This window comes from Cnephaeus nilssonii (genome assembly GCF_951640355.1).
Source record: "Cnephaeus nilssonii genome assembly, chromosome: X".
Taxonomy (NCBI): Eukaryota; Metazoa; Chordata; class Mammalia; order Chiroptera; family Vespertilionidae; genus Cnephaeus; species Cnephaeus nilssonii.
Genome location: NC_137071.1, coordinates 727,315 through 747,431, shown reverse-complemented (window position 1 = coordinate 747,431; position 20,117 = coordinate 727,315). Strand labels below are relative to the sequence as shown.

The 20,117-nt window shown below is 41.6% G+C and overlaps 1 protein-coding gene across 1 annotated transcript in view; it reads left to right on the top strand.

Annotated features, from left to right (window-relative positions):
* MID1 (midline 1) overlaps positions 1-20,117 on the top strand; it is a 392,822-nt gene that overhangs the window by 45,696 nt on the left and 327,009 nt on the right. Inside the window, exon 2 of the mRNA XM_079765091.1 lies at positions 9,525-9,751. The gene's annotated coding sequence lies outside the window, so the exon portion shown is untranslated. The remainder of the gene's footprint in view (positions 1-9,524; positions 9,752-20,117) is intronic.

Genomic DNA, 20,117 nt, shown 5'->3' with positions numbered 1-20,117 from the left:
GAGGGGAAATAGGAACGACTCTAGTCTTTGCTCCTCTTCAGGTTCAAAAAAATATTAAGAAAACCATGGGTGACAGAAAGGGCTTTTTACAGGGAATCAAATACCTAAAAATCAGTTTAAAATAGAATTTCAAAAATAAACTCCTCGGGACAATTCAAGTACTACAGCAAATTTGGTGTTTGGGTACTTGGACACTGAATTGCAAAGGAAAGGTTTCTTAAGATAAGCATTTGTGTTTCAAATTTCCCCCACTTGGCTCTTTATGATAACAGCTTTCGTAAATAGCATAGCAGTTGAAACATTTATTATTGGAACAGAAATGCAATTACATGCAGATGTTGTCCTGTGATTCATTGCTTTGTGCTGCACACATTTAGAGCTGGAGGAAGGACAAGCAGGTCATCAAGTAAATGCTCTAGGCTGAGCTCCACTTATTCTCTTGACTTGAGTTATCTAATCTCGTTTGTGAGTGTTGCCACAATCTAGGCCTCTGTGGCCTTTCTTGGCAGCCTGTTTCATTGTGCAATTACTCCAACTACTGTCAAAAACGTCTTTCCATCCAACATAAAATGTTCTTTACTTAATCCAAACCTGGTTCTTTCTCCAGCATTCCTGTTCCGAGGCATATAAAATAACCACCACATTTATTTTATTTTTTTTCAAGTTTCTTGTTGTTTCCTACTTTTTGGTCAAGGTGGGCTTTTTTTAATTTTTGCTTTGCAATGAATGATCTACGGTAATGTCAGAGAGTGATCAGAGCTATGAAGGAAATAAAATGGGTACATTGCTCTGGAGCCACTGCAGGTAAGATGGCTGGTGTCAGTCATGGGTGGCCTCCTATTGAAGAAACTTTTGCATAAAATCTGAGGGCTTAGGGGTTAGCAGTGAAGATGCCAGGCGTGTTGGTTTCCTATTGCTGTTGTAACAAATTATCACAAGTTCAACGGCTTAAAACAACCCACATTTATTTTCTTAGTGCTCACAGGCAGAAGTAGAACACAGGTCTCACTGAGCTACAATCAAGATGTGAACAGGGCTGCAGTCCTTCTGTAGGCTCTACAGGAGAGTCTGTTCCCAGCTTCTAGAGCTGCCCACATTCCTTGGATCATGGTCTCCTTCCTCCATTTTCAAGGCCACCCACATCAAGTCTCTCACATCATGTCACTCTGACACAGATTCTTCTGCCCCCTTCTTCCACATTATAAGGACCTTATGATTACATTGGGCCTGCGTGGCTAATACAAGATAATCCTACCTAATAATAGACAAATATGCAAATTGACCGCACCTTCGCTATGACCAAGCCACGCCCACCAACCAATCAGGATGAGTATGCAAATTACCCCAACCAAGATGGTGGCTAATTTGCATATCAAGACAGCATAGAAAGAAGCCAAGAGCTGCAGAAGGGAGCAAAGCTGTGGAGAAGCAAGCAAGCCGGTGGGGAGGAGAAGGGAGGAGCAGAGTGGGGGCGGGGGAGAAGGGAGGAGAGCAGGCAGGGTGAGGTAGAGTGCAGCAGGAAACCCTATTGCAGGATTTTTCCTGCAACGGGAACGCTAGTCTTTTTATAATTGTTTAATTATTACTTTTCTATTAAATTGATTGGAGTGGCATTGGTCAACATGACCATATGGGTTTCAGGTGTGGATTTCTATGTTACAAGATCTGTACATTGCACTCTGTGCCCAACACCCAAAGTCAAATCCTCTCCTGTCACCTTATGTTAGGACCCCCTTCACCCCCCACCCCCTTCCCTCTGGCAACCACCACACTGCTGTCGTGCAATGTACAAAGTGTCGTGGCCACTGTGAATAATGCTGCAGTGAACATAGGGGTGCATATGTCTTTGTGAATACATTTTTTCCAGCTTTTGGGTAGATGCCCAAGAGAGGGATTGCTGGGTAGTAATTATTTGAGGAAATCGCCAGACTGCTTTCCATAATGGTTGTACCAGTCTACATTCCCACCAGCAGTGAATGAGGGTTCCCTTTTTTTCCAACACTTGTTATTGCTTGACTTGTGGCTAATATAGCCATTCTAAAAAGTATGAGGTGGCATCTCATTGTAGTTTTGATTTGCATTTCCCTAATTGCTAGTGAGGTTGAACATCTTTTCATATATCTGTTGGCTGTTCATATGTCTTCTTGGGAGAGGTGTATTTTCAAGTCCTCTGCCCTCTTTTTGATTGGGCTGTTTGGTGTGTAAACGGCAGTTTTATTGCAATAGCTCTTGGTTTACAGATAGTATGTTTTTCAATCAGACTCCAAGGGTAGCGGGAGGCGAGTTTTGGGAGTTCAAGTGGCAGGCCAGCACTGCTGTTCCCTTTCTTTGCCCGAAACATCGCAGCCCAGCCTGGTAGTGGAGAACCTCGCTGCAGAACCCTATGCTCTGTCAGGAGTCTGCTGCTTCAGACACTGTTCATCCCACTTGCCCTTCGCCTTGCTGGAGTCCTCCCACCCCCACCCCACCCCGCCACTCCGCAGCTCTCTGCTCCTCCTGGCGGAAGGAAGCACCTGCTACTGCCAGCTTCCTCCCCTCTCCAGGCCGAACCACAAGCTCCCGGATGCAGGGCTATGTCTGTGGGCTGTCTGTGCCTTCCTCCCTTCTAATCTCCCCTTTTATTCCTGGTTTCCCACCTTTAAATGTTTCAGTGCACGGGTCTCTCAGTCATGCCTCTATGTTGAGCAGGGAATTCTTTGTTGCGTTATAGTTGGTTCACTTGTTGAAATGTCAAGGGGATCTCACACCGCCATTCCTCTAATGTCCTCAATCTTTTTATCTTGAGTCAGTCTATTAACAATCTCAATTCCATCTTCAACCTCAATTTCTCATTCCATTTAACATAACATATTCACAGGCTCCGGGGATTCTGATTTGGACTTTAGGAGGCAACTAGACTGCCTACCAAACGAGGGAGGATGTTTCAGGCAGTGGGAAGAACATATGCAAAGGTCCTAAGGTCTGAGAAGAGGGTTATGCTGGGGGAAGACACAGCACCTTGGCTGAACAAAGTGCTCTGATATTAGTTTGGAGAGAATGGCAGAGGTCAGATTATGGAGAGCTCCGTGGGCCATGATATGAAACTAGATTGTATTCTAATTATAGGAGAACACCACTAGAGATTTGCAGCAGAGAAGTGGCATGATCTGATGTATGTTTTTAAAAGATTGTTTTGGCTTGTCTTTTATTCATTTAGAATTAAGGAAGGAACGTAAGGAAGATTATATGAAGGTGGGAGAAAGCGAGATACAGGATAGTTAACAAGATCATGTGCTTCCGTGAGGGATGGTTGCACCTTTGAGGTGTCTGGAAAAGATGACTATTGGCATTTTAAAGGTATGCTAACCTAGATGCACAAGAACAGTGAACAGGCCTGGCTTAAAACCTTTACTAAAGAAGTTATAGGCCTGGGGCATGACTGACCTGCCCAGTTAGAAATTTATGATCAGATGACCCTGTGAGGTTACTTTCAATCACTGAACTAGTATATACCCCCATTTTTGTCCACGGATTGGAAAGGGAAGGTTGTGGGGGCACATGGGGAGGGAAGGAGAGATGGGGTAGAGAATACTGGGCTTTCCTTGAGACACCCAAAAGACACACCACAGAACCTTCCATTGCATTCCATATGGGCTCTTTTGTCCTAGCTCCTATGCACTTGATGTTTATCACGGTCTAGAATTGTAAATCCAGGGAACCAGAGTCCTATTTCCTCTTAAAGCATATTGAGCAATAGGAAAATGGCCAAAATAGGGTCCCTCTTGCCTTTGAGGCACTCACAATTAACTTTAGTACCTTACAATTCTGGAACACATCTTATAATAAAGAGAACAGGGAGCCGAAACCGGTTTGGCTCAGTGGATAGAGCGTCGGCCTGCAGACTGAAGGGTCCCGGGTTCGATTCCGGTCAAGGGCATGTACCTTGGTTGCGGGCACATCCCCAGTGGGGTTGTGCAAGAGGCAGCTAATCGATGTGTCTCTATCATCGATGTTTCTAACTCTCTATCCCTCTCTCTTCCTCTCTGTAAAAAATCAATAAAATATATTTTTTTTTTAAAAAGAGAGAGAACAGGGGTCTGCAAAGTACAGACCAAGGTTGACTGCCAGGTTTTGTAAATAAAGTTTTATTAGAACACAGCTATGCCTGTTCATTTACGTGTGATCTATGGCTGTTTTGGACCACAGCAGCAGAGAGGCTTAGAGCTAGCAAAGTGAAAAACATTTACTACTTAGACCTTTGCAGAAAAAGTTTGCTGACTCCTGACCTAATGCACTTAGTCTTTTGGAAATGTATGCTTTTGTTTCTGATTTTTTTCTGGTTCCTTATCTATACTAATAAAAGGGTAATATGCTAATTAGACCAGACGTCTTGTCTTCCGGACGTCATTCTGGACAAAGCTGGGGCCAGAGGGAAGCCAACCGGGGTTCCAGGTGCCTGCTGGCAGCCGGAGGAGGGAAGCAGCCCGGGTCCCAGGTGCCTGCCAGCAGCCAGAGGAGGGAAACCCAGGGTCCAGGTGCCAAAGGGAAGCCAGTGCAGGCAGCCAGGGGAAGGAAGGCCTACTCTTGCATGAATTTTTGTGCATCGGGCCTCTAGTTTCTTATAATGTGGATCACCAATGAAGCAATACTTTGAAAGTGTCTATTTTCCAGTGCTTACATTATTAATACTACCATACCAAAGGCTTTACAACTAAAAGTGCTAAGCTGCCAGTATATATTTAACTTAAAGGCTAATGTTATTAGTGCAATATAGTTTTTCTACCAGGTATTTTGTAGACCTTTCATTCTAATTCTTTTTTTTTAAATTTAATTTTATTGTTTAAAGTATTACGTATAGTAGTACATATATCTCCTTTTTTTTCCCCTTTGACCTTCCCCCAGCCTCCCCTACTCCCTCTAATTCTTTATTTATCACCATTGAACACAAGCTATTTCTTAATGTCATTTTCCCCCTACTCTTCAAGGTCATTTTGAATTATAATACAATCCTCTGAGGTGTTAGCTATCCAATTTTGCACCATCTGCAAATTAAATCAACTTGTCTTTTATTTCATCACTCAAGTAACTAATAGAAATATTAAGAAGATCCTGCCTCAGGACATCCTTTTTAAATGTCACTGTTTCCCTCAAGGTTCACCCAGAACCACTAATAATCTTTGCGTCTACCTTTAAGTTCCCACTCTTACATAAATGGGATCTAGTTGGTACTTTCCAAACTTGCCAGTCATTATGCCAGAAGGGGTATTGAATATGCCTTCTTAACTGATCCTCTCCTCTAGCCAAATGGTTGGCCATATCTGTCATGTCTTCATTTATCTTATATTCTAGTTCTGTCTCTTTCTTTTAAATTAAGGGGGTCAGGGGGCTAGCTCTCGCCAATGAAAGGTGAACAGAAGTTTATTGTCCCGTATGGAGTGAAGTTTAGAAAGGCAGTGCACAATTCACCAAGCCCCTATTTCCTGTCTGAGTAACCACGGAAGTATGTGTTGAAAGTAATCTTCATCAGCCTGGGTTCCTGAGTGGCTATGAATAAGAGTCCTGCCTGCTGATTTGTGTAAACATACAGCATGATTGAGAAACACACCTTTGTTTTTACAAGCCACTGAGATCTGGGGGTTGCTTGTTACCAGAGCATAACCTCACTCGTCCTGCCTGATACAGCTATTGAGCACATTTTTCTAGAAAGCTCCATTAAAACTAGAGACCATTCTTTGGTATATCCTTTTCTGTGTACATTCTTCATAGACTCTTATTCATAGTACACACCAATTAAATCTGTATTGGATGGAAGTGAATTAATAATAGATTAGTAGGTAGACTACAATGTTTAGGGAATCTTTCTCGTTTTTTATTATTTTTTGTCCTCACTTGAAGATATGTTTTTATTGATTTTAGAGAGAGAGAGAGAAAGGGGGGAGAGAAAGGGAAACATCTATGTGAGAGAGAGACACGTACACACCTCAACGGGGTATCAAACTCGTAATTTAGGTATGTACTCTGACCAGGAATTAAACCCTTTTGGTGCTTGGTACAACACTCCAACCAACTGAGCCACCTGGCCAAGGCTCATTACTTTTTTATATAAAGAATGAATGATAAAAATAACTCCATGAACATTCAGCTTTCTGAAGATGTGCTCATCCTCCTCAGTTGTTAGATAAAGGACATTGTCATGATATCATGATGCATCAAGTCTTATCTTTTTCTGGCATTTACCTTATTTGGCTCAACCCAGGTTCACTCAGTCTAATCATGGTGAGGCTAGCCTTTGGCTGGTGAGAGGAACCTGCAGTTACTACAGTGAGAGCACTAACTTGGGCATTTGTCCATTAATATTTCTTCATTGACATGGAACTTCAATTAAACATTGTATTCATTGAGAAATTTGGGGAAACATTAGAGTTTCACATTCCTTAATGTGGATGTGCACAGTCATTCCTATAAGGTTGTTAGCTGGGGGAGGGAGAGCATGCCTAACTTGCTATTACTGGGTGTATTCCCAAGACCTAGCAAAATTCCTGCATCATATAAAGCACCAATACATACATGTAGAATGATTTTTTAAAAAATATCATTAGGAACTATCAGTCATCTGTGAGATGTACAGCCATTTTTATTTCCATTTGGAGGTAAGGCTCAGAAATATTAAATAATTTACCCAAGGTCACACAAGCAAGAGATGGAACTGGAATGGAAGCATCTTCTGACTCTAAGGCATTTGCTCTTTCTTGGATAGAGCGGTATATCCAGGATGCGGTAGAAATAGCAAGCGTTCTGGAATCTGGTGGACCAAAATTTGAATTATAGTTCAACTACTCACTAGATATATGCCACTGGGAATTTCTAAAATCTGTCCTCTCATGTTTTCTCTAAACCACAATGATATTTTCTCCACTTCAAGTAAGTCTTGTGTTTTATTTAGTTTCCCATAAGTGCTATTTTTTGGCACAGTGTAATTATTCAGCTGTAAGTACTCTCTCATTGGGTCCTCTATGGTTAGGTTGGATTCATGCTGCTTCAGTGACCCAGCCTTTCCCAAACCGTTTCTTGACGCATCCAGAATGGATTCAGCAGAGGGTTGTATTCCCTCTTTGTAATATGCTGCTTAGAGATCCAAACTTCATTTTGACCTTCCAAATCAATAATTATAGCCCAAGATATTTTGTGTTTAAAACCTAAATGATTGTTTGCTTAAAATTGTAAGAACAAATTTGGAGGCCAGCTTATAGCACTTAAAGGTTTAGCCTGCCCTGGAAAAAAATGCATTCTTTGTCTTGTATCAACATGTTAATAAAATCTAAAGTTCCTGTGTAAACAGAACTTGCTTCAGTGGGAATTTTGAGAACAAAAAGGGTGCAGGATCATAAATGGACTATATTAGTGAAAGCCATTTACCTAGCATGGCACACAGTGTTTGTATTTAATGAGAGCCCAATAAGTAGAACACACTAATATTCCTTCTAGTAGGGAAGTCAAGATGAGCCTTAACTTTATACAATAGAAATGTGTATACTGTGAACAGAAAAATGTGTGCGATATTTTCAAAGTTATATTTTCACAATATTTTTAACCCAAATTCATATTCAATAAAGATACGCTTCTGATCACATTTTATGATCTTTCTGGAGTCATTTAAAGGCAGTAATTTTAGCAGTAAGTTATGACTTTATAACAGTATTTTAATAAGTATATTGCAGTACTATATTGCATTTAAACGCTCTGGACATATGATTATTAAAAATAATATTTGCACATGGGAAACTGTCATTTTAATGTTCTTCTCCCTCTTCAAGAATTTTTGAAAATTCTATTGGAGTTAAATTCTAGACGATCTGTGATCTTGGATGTTCCCCAGACTGATCATGAGACTTTGGACAAATCACTTTATCTCCCTGCAAATCAGTTTTGTTATCACGGAAAGGAGACAGTAACACACTTCATAGCATTCTTGTTGCAATATAAAAAAAATTGTATGAGAAAATCTTTGCCCAATGTAAAATGCTATTCAAAGATTAGTTACCCTTCCTGACAGTGCAATTTGTGCAATTTACCGCTCTTAACAGAAACTCTTCATGATTGGTTTGTGCTGGTGCTGGCTGAGGTAGTGTGTACACACTCATCCCTCTCCCCTTTCCCTAGCAGAGATCTAAACTACAGCACGGAGCTATTTTTACCAAGGTTGTCACTACTAAAGGAGCAGTCAACCAGTGGATGAAATACGAACAAGTGATTCAGTTTAAAGTAGGGTTTATTTAACAGGCAATCTTCACCTCCAACACTCAGGTACTGGAAAGTCTTGAGTCTCTACTTTCTAGTAAGATTTCAGTGGAATTGGTTAGAATAAAAAAGAATTATTACTGTATTAATGGTAGATAAATTTAGGGGGAAAGAGCCAATTATTGGACAATTGATAGAAATACAGTTAAAAACCATGTTTTGATCCTAGAGGTAGGCCTTCCCCAGAGTTCTTTTAAAAATATTTTTTGCCCTGGCCAGTGTGGCTCAGCTGGTTGAACATCGTCCTGTGCACCTAACGGTTGCTGGTTCAATTCCCAGTCAGGGCACATGCCCAGGTTGTGGGTTCGATCCCTGGTCAGGGTGCGTGTGGGAGGCAACGAATTACTACCTGTCTCTCTTCCTCTCCCTTTCCCTAACCCTTTCCTTCTCCCTCTCTCTTCATCTCTCTTTAAAATCAATAAAACATTAAAAAATAGGCTGGTGGAAGGTCAATTGAAAAAAAAAAAGGAGACATATGTACTACTATTTGTAAGACTTTAAACAATAAAAAAATAAAATTAAATAAAAAAATGTATTTTTCTTACCTTCTTAAGCCCAGGAAGTCGTTTAAACATTTTTGCATATAATTATGCAAATCCACAAGTCTTAGCTTTTTTTCCTGAAACCATCAAATAACGCTTCAGTATGTGGTCTCAGGAGGGTTATTACATGGAATAAATAGATGCCATTATGTGTCATTTCGCCCATCAAAGAATACAGTAGCAATTATTGTGTTGTAAAAGGAGTAGACTCAAAATGATCACATTGCATTATCTACTAAAGGCCTGGGAAAGTTGAATAACTATTACTTACTATGCTCAAATAAGGCATTTGAGCCTCATTTGATAGAGGTTTGTTCACATTCTCTTCCTATCACATGTTCTATTCACTTCTTTGAAAAGAATTTCAAGACAAGTTACCCTGGTTTTAAAAACAGAAAGACAAATGATAATATCCTCTACTTTGGTTTTTCTCCCTACAATGCCTTCAGATAATCTAAGGTTGATCACAGCTCATGATATAAAATACTAGCTGTTGACTCACAGTTACACTAGAAAGGCCAATTTTACAGACTGCCAGGATAAAGATGATTTTAATTAAATCGCACAAATCCCTTTGTACTGCGACCAAACCCTATGCGGGCTGACTGCCTCTGAGCCGTTCTGGCGTGTGGAGAGTTAACCAGGTTACTGGATTCCTAGTTAACTTCTTTCACCAGGAATGCAATTCATGTTTACCTATATAAGGAAACCTGTTCGGCTGACCTGAGTTTGGCGGATTTCTGCGCTGCCTGGGAGGCGTGTAAGCACACAGCCTGGAGAGGGGGAGTGATCCGAGCTGGACAGAGCAAGCTTCCTGAACGCCCCAGCCATTCAGCTGATCCGAGGCAGCCTGCTTGGAGGACCTACAGGTTTGCTTTTTCCAGATCCCAGTGAGGAACAAAAACCCCCGTCCTGGGAAAATGGGGAAGCCGGTGAGTCTTACCGATCTCTCTCTTCTTGCTTCTGCTAAGTGGCAGCCTCGCTGCTCTCCCCCAGGAAGCAAAGGGGAGGCTTAGCTCAGCCTCTCACCCCCCAGCTCCTTCCTGAACAAACACAATGCTCCGCAAATACCTCCAGACAACTTTTTCTGCCTGTTTTGTACACCAAGAATCCACAGAGGCAATGATCTTAGCGCTTTTAGACATTCCAGCGAGTGTTTTTACTCTCACCGAGTTTCTAGACCATCATGATGAGCAAACTTTCTCATCTTTGTTGCACTCCAAAACACTGGAAGTGAGCCTCGGGGTGCTCTGTGAGAAGGCTGAGTCCCCAAGGAAGTAATAGGAAATCTAAGTGGGGTTCTCTCCACCACAGGCAGTGTGATATTCTGCAGAAGTGCAATTTGTCACTGAAAAGGCGGTCTGAAGGTATCGGTTTTCATTCATGCAGCAGCAAAAGGCTTGCATCCTGCACATGTAATAAAGGACACCTTCTGAGACACTGAGGAAGGAAAGCAGCCGGGCTGGGCTCTTTGTTCTAGACAATGCGAAGAAGCTCACTCTTGCATTTTGACAAGTAGCGTGTGTCTATTTATATATAAGGCGAGGACGATGAATAAAGGCTTTATGTCAAAGCATCGCAGTCCATGAATTGAAAATGTGGCTGTATTCTATATGTATACAAAGATCTCAAGCTGAGTGTAATTAAACGTGGATATGTGAGAGGGTAACAGGCTTGCAGGGGGATTTTAGTTATACTTGGGAACAGCCAGTTATGAGACAACTGAGAAAGAAGGAAAAAAAATGGTTCCAACTGAGTTCTGAGGCACAGGTATAACTTTGGAAGAAAGTCTCTTTTATAGTGCAGCTGTCAACAGTGGCTTGGGAATCGGGTACAAAATTGTATTCTTTTGATTTTTTATGACAAGGTGGTTCTTCCTTGAGTTAGCTCGGATAAACATTTTGAATATTTTATGGCTCATCTATCAAAGAAATATTGTTGTTTTCTGTCACACACAGTGACTTAATCCTAGGGGCTTAGAAGCAGGATTGTGCTGCCAATTACAGCAAGTGGCACGAGGAACCGCTCTTGAATTTCTCATATTCAGAAATTAATTTCTTAAAATTAACCTCAAGAAAAGTAGTAAGGTCAAACAAGCAGATTTGAGAGAATGACCACTTCTTGAAAAATTGCAGTCATAGCTCATTCCCTACTGAGGCTATGGATTGAAGACAGGGGATGGCAGCTGCTTATTCATAACAAAAGCCGGGGCCAGTTTTACGTGGGGCTCTTGACTTGCAAAAGCATAACGATTCCTAGTAACTCAGTTTAAGTGAGTCCTGCTCACCTCTACGAGGATGGAGCCGAGAAAAGCAGTGCGAGTGACGCAGTAGCCGTTTTAATAAATAAAATTCTTAATAGCACAGCAGTAGCAGAACTGAGGAGACTGTTGTAGATGTTTGAAAGCTTGTTATCTCTTAGGTGCCGCTCAGAAAAACAGGAGTCTTGATATTGTGTTGCTTTCGGCGGGAATCAGTAACCCAGGAGACACAAAACACTATTTTAAAATATACGGTTAATAACAGATGTTTATACCGGGTTGTCTCACCCCGCCGATGAGATGGCCTCAAGCCAAATCCACCAGCACGTCTGCCGGTTTTCCTGTGAGTTGATATGTATACAGTTATTATACACTAATTACATCAACAGCCAAGGGAATATATAACCAGAAAGACAGATAAGCCTCCTGGGGCGGGGAGGGCAGGGGGCTGAGCACAGGGTTCTTGAATCCCATGTTTAGAGCTCTCCTGGCCAGTGGCCTATGAATTACTGCAGATGACTGGGGTCCCGGCTCCAAAAATCCACTTATCCTTGGCTCCTCAGCCTCTCATTTGGGGGCAATAACAGTGATTATTGTATTTAACACTTTGGCGTTAATAAAGTTCCAGGCCGATTTCTTCTCGGAGATTCAAGTTATTTCAGTGTCCGGACTAATCCTCCAATGAAAGGCAGTTAGGACGCGGTGGTGTTGCATTAACCCTTTTAAGTCACTGGTACTGTGTGCTTGTCCGGAGGGTTTAACCATCTTGCAGCTCCCCAGACCTGTGAGATGCTAAAGGAGTGTCCAGGTTAAAGGAGATTGGAAAATACTGGGGGGAAATAAAAAAGAGAAACCAGTCTTTTCAGAGACTTAATATGCTGTTCTTCTGCTAGCATGCTTTGGGACTCCCCACAAAAGTGTGGCATGTGAACTACAGTTTGCTGCAAACTCTCCCGACGGCTAATCACCCCGAGGAGCGTTCTTTAAGACCAAGCTTCCCAGCAGTTGGGCCACAACTAAAGCCCTGGTACATGATGACTGGCTTAGAGACATGCCCAGATGTCTGTCTCTCTTGGCATCGAGGCCATCAAACTGTGCTTGGACTGGGGTACCCTCCCAAAGGTTCTCTCTGCACCGCATAGCTTCCTCAATGCGCCCCTATGTTGTACAGATAGGGTCAATCTCTGTATCTGTCACGATGCGTCAAAGCTAAGACACCCCGACAAGCCAAGCCCAGAATATAGATCATACAAATCAAAATTCTGCTGTACTGTGTTTACCTGGGTCTGGGGGCTCAGAGTGAGAAAGAATACACTAATTTTTATTGTCAAGGCCCTCTGTATGTCATCTAGTTTGCCCTTTTTATTTTATAAAAATTTTAAAGCGTGAGTGTGTGTGTGTGTGTGTGTGTGTGTGTGTGTGTGTGTGTGTGTTGTCCTATTCTTAAAGATTTCTTGACAAGTAGATGGCAAAGTGTTTTATTTCCTGGGATCCTTTGTAACATTAACTTATCATTTATACTTCCCTTTCTCAAACTGCTATCAGGGTTTGTTTGGCTGGGATTCTCTCGCCACCAGTGTGGCCTAGTCCAGAGGCAATGACATAAAAGGACCTGGTTTCAAAAGTTATTTATTAAGTGTAAATTCTTTCCTTGGACACAGTACCAAATTTGTACACAGCATTTGTATCCCTGGTGAACTTTCTCTGGCGTTCTCTGCCTACCATTTGACATCAATTACCTTTTCAAAAACATTTTGCGTTATTAATTCCTGTTACATTCATTCAGCAAATATTTATTGAGTGCCTTTTGAAGTCCTGTGCTAAGTACTCTAGAGGAAAAGTGGGTATATAAGAGACAGATGAATTTAAACCAAATCTTCATGCAACCATAGCATTTCTGCAAAGAGAAATATCATTATTTGAATGATGTGCCGCATATAAAGTCTATTGCTACAAACTTTCTCAACCACTCACTTTTTGCTGGTCATTCTGAAGGACATTCTTTAAGTCAGACATTCACAACTGGTGAGCACAAAGCAGGTGACACACAGGTCAAGAAGTTCATGTTTTCAGTGAACAGAGAGAGGATCTCATCAGGCAGATGCCAATGAACTTGGTATACTTCCACAAGAAAGATACCACCTTGCTCCCTGCAGATCATCAATAGTGACAAAGACCTGGATGACGCCTCTTTATATTTTGTGAATGTGATTTGCAAGACCCCACTTTCTTGGGTTGTCAGAGGTTCCTAGGGTCCTAGGTGAAGAAGAGATATTTCTAGAGTCCTGGGGAATTAGGGTGCTCATATACTCACTTTTAACTACTGAAAATTATTATTTTTAAAAAATATTTTTTATTGATTTCAGAGAGGAAGGGAGAGGGAGAGAGAGATAGAAACATCAGTGATGAGAGAGAAACATGGATCGGCTGCCTCCTGCATGCCCCCACTGGGGATGGAGCCCGCAAGCTGGGCATGTGCCCTGACCAGGAATCAAACCATGAGCTCATGGTTTATAGGTCGATGCTCAACCACTGAGCCAGACCAGCTGGGCTAAACACTAAAAATTATTAAGGTACAAGTTCCAGGGACAATTCTTACGACGCAGACAAGAGAAGCTGCTGTAACCTCTCAGGTTGTATATGTAAGGCTCAGAATTAGGGACTGCAAATTAATAACTGGTGTGCGCCAGTAGGATTTTCCTAGTATCTAGGGCATTGGCAAAACCAATTTAAACTATGTTGATATTTGGAGAAAGGTTAGTTTAGTTGGCAAGGTGAGAGACAGGCCTGGGACTCCTTGTTAAATGTAAAAAGTACATTTCCATTTTTTAATTAATTGCTTGCAATCACATATAAGGGAATTTTCTGTGAGTGAACCTTTCAAAGAAATTGAGTTACTTTATATATTATTTCCAAGGGTTCCATTAAGTTTATTTTTTTGAAGGAAAATAAAAATGGCTAGCAGTGCTTTGTGGGCTATGGCGTTCTCAGATATGCTTGGTACTTAATAACTGTATCTGCATAAAGCATGGCTCTAAACTACAGGGTGGGGCTAAAGTAGGTTTACAGTTGTGAGTATGTAAAACACAGAGTTTATTCTTATACTATTATTTATTCACATTGTATTACATTCCATACAGACAACTGTAAACCAACTTGAGCCACACCCTGTTTATGTGCTCATGCGCTCACCCTCTCTTGTGAGTCGCTCTTCACTTGTCTAAACTTGAGACAGACATGAAATGAAGCAGAACCACCTCAATTTGACAGTTTGAGTTTTAACACGTGACAGTAGTGGAATTTTGGTTAAAGAGCCTGAGCCAGGAAATGCTGCATTAGTTATAGGTATTGTTCTGCAACAGAGGCCTTGGTTAGTTAAACCCAAATTATTCCCCCCCCCCCCCCCGAGTATCTAATCGTGCAGTTATTTAGATCTGTACTGACACACTCATCATGTATTGCCTTGGGGAACAAAACGGTATATAAACTACTAGAGGACGGATAACAAGTTTACTCGAACTGATATACTTGGCTTAAAGTTAAGAAACAAAAGAATTGCAGTGTTTCCCAAGTTTTTCCAAAGCAGTGGACGGTGTGTTTAGCCAAGTCATCTTAAATTTCTCTGGGATTCAATTTCCTCATCTATCAATAGAGACATAAATACACAATTCATTGGACAGTTATGAGTATTGAAAACGGTCATGTCTGTGAAAGCCCCTACCACAATGCTCAATCAATAAGTATCAGCTGGATTGAAATGGGTGGAAGTGGATTGGGCGTCTTGAACAAACAAGAGGCTGGAGTAGAAGTCGACACACACCAATGGCCCATATGTAATGTTGCCCACTCAGTGATTTAAAAACTTGCTTTTCAGTGAAGCGTGATGTAGTTTCTAATGTCTTGTACTAGGTCCTCTTTGCTTATTTTTGTTACCTGTTTTTCCCCTGGAGGGTTGTCTATTTGAGACCTGAGTTCTAAAGGCTTCTTCCTTCTCTAAAAAAATCTATGTTATTTCAAATATGTTTCCCCTTTTAAGGTGTTTTTCTAAAACAAATAGGTTTTATAAACAAACAAAAAATACTCACGTTGTACTTATTAATTTTAGACAGCTTGAAAGCTTTTCCAACAACTGTGGTGGGAGGGACTGAGCTAGTTACTAAATTTATTGATAAAAACCCACTTGTTTTACAACTACATTTTTCTGGTTTCATAAAAATGATTTTTCAGGGGTCTTGAGGATGGACCTCTCTAAAGTTGTTATGCTTGCCCTAGCTGGTCTGGCTCAGTGCATAGAGTGTCGGCCTGTGGACTGAAGGGTCCTGGGTTCGATTCCGGTCAAGGGCATGTACCTTGGATGCGGGAACATCCCCGTAGGGGGTGTGCAGGAGGCAGCTGATCGATGTTCTCTCTCATCGATGTTTCTAACTCTATCCCTCTCCCTTCCTCTCTGTAAAAATCAATAAAATATATTTTTTTAAAATAAAGTTGTTATGCTCCACAAGGTTACCTTCGGGTCCCACTCTCTTTCTCCTACTCTCCACCTGCCACGTCCCACCCCAGCGGAATGTGACATTTAATGTGATGTAGCTCCTCCTATCATGTAGAGAGAATGTATGCTGTGGGCTGATGTGCCCTGATAGAGTTCACGCCTGCGTAAGGCAAGTGGGAGGCCTATGTTGCTGGTGTGATGAGGAAGCAGGGCAGCTAAGTCAGTTCAGGCTGCTATAACAAAATACCATAGACTGAGTGGCTTAAATACTAGACTTTTTTTCTCTCTCACAGTTCTGGATGCTGGGAAGTTCAAGATTAAGGCGTGGACAGATTCAGTGTCTGGTGAAAGCTCTCTGCCTGCCTTTCGGATAGCCACCTTCTTCTCACTGTGTTCACACATGGTGGAGAGACAGACAACTCTCTCTCACATCAATTGGTTGCCTCCTGAGCTTGCAACCAAGGTACATACTTGACCGGAATTGAACCTGCAGTCCTTCAGTCTGCAGGCCAACGCTCTATCCACTGAACTAAACCAGCTAGGGCAGTGGTCGGCAAACTGCGGCTCGCGAGCCGCGGTTTGCCGCTCTGTTGACTAAAGAGTTTGCCGACCACTGGGATAGGGGCTTAATCACAAGGAACAACAACAGCCTGTAATTATTGGAGTCGAGAGTCTAGCCCAGTGGTCGGCAAACTCAGTCAACAGAGCGGCAAACCGAGGCTCGGCGAGCCGCAGTTTGCCGACCACTGAGCTAGGGTGAAAATGCACAAGTTTTGAGCCTGAATGTCTTGGTGTGGGTTTAAGTCTTAGCTTACTCATTTACTAGCTATGTGATGCTAAGTTTCTCTGACTCTCAGTTTTCCTATCTGTAAAAGTGAGACCATAAACACCCATCTCCAAGGGTTGTTCAGACAATCAAAATAGCTTCATATATGGTCAAAGGCCCTACACACATGAGTTACTCTTTACTCCACAAATTCACCACCAATGAAGCTTGGAGGAGGAATAGCTATTTTCAATAACTTACTGGGGTGTGAGGTGGTGTGTGAGAATCTTGACAGCTGAGATTTCAGCACTCTGTAAGTTTACCTAAGTGAAGTTTTCTCCTTGTTGATAATGTACAGGGCAGCTATTAACTTCGGTTGTCTGGTGAATTTCTTCTATTTCATTCCATCCCCCTCTCCTCTTTCTCCTCAACCTGGATTAAGGAATCCCATATAGGAATAAGCTACATTGCTTTTCTTAGCTGAGATCCTTTATCACTTGTAAGAGGACTATAGGATTTAGGAAGACGTAACCTGAGAGTTTGCACTAGCAGATGAGTGCACTTGATTAACTTCACACTCCCTGTAGACTTCGGGTGAAGGTTTTACCATTCTCCTAGTCTAGCATCAATTTAGTGAGACTTTTGTATGACGTGTGATTCCACTGACCTTGAGTGACCTCAGCAAATTCCTTTCTGACTTCCAAAGATTCTCTCATTAAAGGAAACCATTAGGCAGTGAAAGCTGCAGCCATCGGGTTAGGAAAACCTTGGCATAGGCAGGGGCAGGGGAGCAGGGGCTTACACCCTGTGGAATCCAGGTGTCAGCTTCCCTCTCGGCAGGTGTTCTGGAATTGCAGGATGCAGGTCACTACCCACATTCTTCTGTTGCCTTCTTCGATTTCTTTCCCTTTGTTCTTGACAAACACTGTTAAGTCTCTTCATTTTAGAGCCACACTTATCTCTCACTGACTTATTAAGAATATTAAGTTTTTTTATCAAAACCCCCCTCAGTTATTTCCCCCCCAAGAAACATTTATTTTCATATATAAAAACATGTGGGAGACAGTGGGAGGCATAGCATTTTCTCACTTCACTGGTGTAATGTTTGGGTGGAAGATGGTGAAACATTTGTATGAACTTTCAGATAACTAGGCTGCACTTGGGTCTCCATCTGGAAATCTGAGCTTTTACTACATACACCCAGACTGGGATTTGAGTATGTGGGAAGAGTGGGGAAGGAAGTGGAATGAAAGCCGTTATCTGAAATAGAGGTTTCAGGCATGTATTTAAGAGCTTCTTCTTTCTACCACCTCTCCTCTGCCTTCATAATTTTTTTTTCTACATGGTCCATTTTGGTGCAAATCATTTCAAGATATAAGAGGAGTTTGAAAAGGCAATCCTAAACCGGAATTGTATCTTCCAGAGGGGCGGCCACTTCACTTTATAAAGACCCATTTGGCTTTAGTTTTGCTAAGTTCCAAGCAGGAGCATTCCATAGGACCTTGCGATTAGCACGTGCAATAGCAGTTGCTCCAACTCTGGATATTTTAGGAATCACAATGCAATAGAAGGAAGCCAGAGCTAGACAGTGTCATACCAGAGAAAGAGTTCACTTTGCCCATGAAAGCAGTTACCTGCCATTAAATCATTTGCCCACAGTTCAAAGGTAATATAGGAGCTGGTAGAATGATCCAGAGTGAAGATCGCTATGAAGAGAAAACACATCAAACGTTACCATGAATGAAAAATGGTGAGAACTTCTGTTTTCAGGCCCCCACATAAAGCTCGTGCAGAGATAAAGATGTGAGCTTTATCCACCATCAGGCCTTCTGGTCTGTTTATCCTGTTCAGAAAGACTGGGATCTGGAGGAGTAAGCCCTCTGCCAACAGATTGTAGGTCATAAATTAGTTAATAAAATATGTCCCGCGTTATCTCTAAAACAGCTTATTTTATATATACTTGTCCATTTGATTTATTTGTTTCTTTGCTTACTCAAGGCTGTATTTTGGTAGCATAAGTCAATATATGAGTTTTAGATTATACAAAGTTTATTTATAAATGACCTGCCTTCTGTGGGGAAAATAAAAGGGGGGGGATGTGTGTGTGTGTGTGTGTGTGTGTGTGTGTGTGTGTCTCTGTTTGTGTCTGTGTGTGTCTTGTATATAATTTTTTGCTGTTGATCAGGAACCTCAAAGTTAACTTTAGCTCTAAATAGATAATACTAGTGATTCCAATGAAATGTGTATATTGTTATATGGCAAAATATATTGAATTTTTTTAGTTTAAAATTAATTTTTTATTGCTGCTCCCTAGACCTTTTCAGGGCTTATATAGTTCTAGTAGAATATTTTCATGTGTTATTACATCTACTGCTTGTTGACTAGAGTCACTATCAATGATAAATCAACACTATATGTATCTATGTACATTTACCTGTATATTACATATATAGAAATGTGTGTGCCAATTAGAAAGTTTCTCTCTCTTAAGGACAATAAGTTGCAGCCATTATTTACTGATTTTTTTCAAATTCAGATGAAAGAATAAGAAAAGAAAATGTCACAGTACTTTAAGACCAAGTATAATGATTTATAACAGTGGTTCTCAACCTGTCTAATGCCGCGACCCTTTAATACAGCTCCTCATGTTGTGGTGACCCCCAACCATAAAATTATTTTCGTTGCTACTTCAAAACTGTAATGTTGCTACTGTTATGAATCGTAATGTAAATATCTGTGTTTTCCGGTGGTCTTAGGTGACCCTGCTAGCGGTTCTCAACCTGTGGGTCGGAACCGCTGCTGTAGAGCCTAAGACCATTGGAAAACACAGATATTTACATTACGATTCATAACAGTAGCAAAATTACAGTTATGATGTAGCGACGAAAATAATTTTATGGTTGGGGGGTCACCACCACATGAGGAACTGTATTAAAGGGTCGTGGCATTAGACAGGTTGAGAACCACTGCTTTAGAAGGTAAGTGGAAGTCCAAAGAGGTAAGGGAGAAAGGAAAAGACAAAAGAGAAAAGAAAAAAAATAGAGAAGCAGGAGATGTTAAAGGAAATGAGGTCCCAAAGCTGCAAGAAAACTATTTACTGCTCCCCAGCCAAGCACACCCTCCAGATCTAAACAAAAGCTCAGCTCAGCAGACAAACAGGTGGAGGACTAGGGGTCAAGAAAAGAAGGGGCAAGCCACAAATTGCTAGGAAATACTGGAGACTAGGTAGGGGGAAAGGAGGGAGATGAGGAAGGAGGGAGGGGAAGAAGGGAAGAATGGAGCAGGGAAGAGAGGGAGAGAGAGAGAGAGACAGAGAGGGATAGAGGGAGGGAGAGAAAGAAAGAGATGACACAAAAGAAAGGATAAGAATGAATGAAACTTCAGGGTAAACGCTTGCAAATTTAAAGCAAATGAACAAAAAGGAAGATACAGAAGAAAGTAAGAAATGAAGAGGTGACGTTAAAAAATCAAGAAATGCGCAATGAGACAAAAGGGATCATTATGCTTGAGTTGGTGGATGGCTGAGAAGACGTTTGTTCCCTAGGAGTCTTGAGGAAAGGAGGATTAGACAGCACTGACATGAAGGGGGGCTCGTGGAAGAGAGCCGGGAGAGAGCAAAAATAAGGGGAGGGCGACTCTGCTGGCCCACAGGAGAAGACGGCTAGCCAAGCAGTGGGTTCCAGAGGATGGCTGCATAGTAATGTCCTGATGGGGTTCACCCCGGTGAAACTGGCCCCTGAAGGTGGCAGAGTTTGTCCAACCCGGAATCCGTTTTCTCTGCAA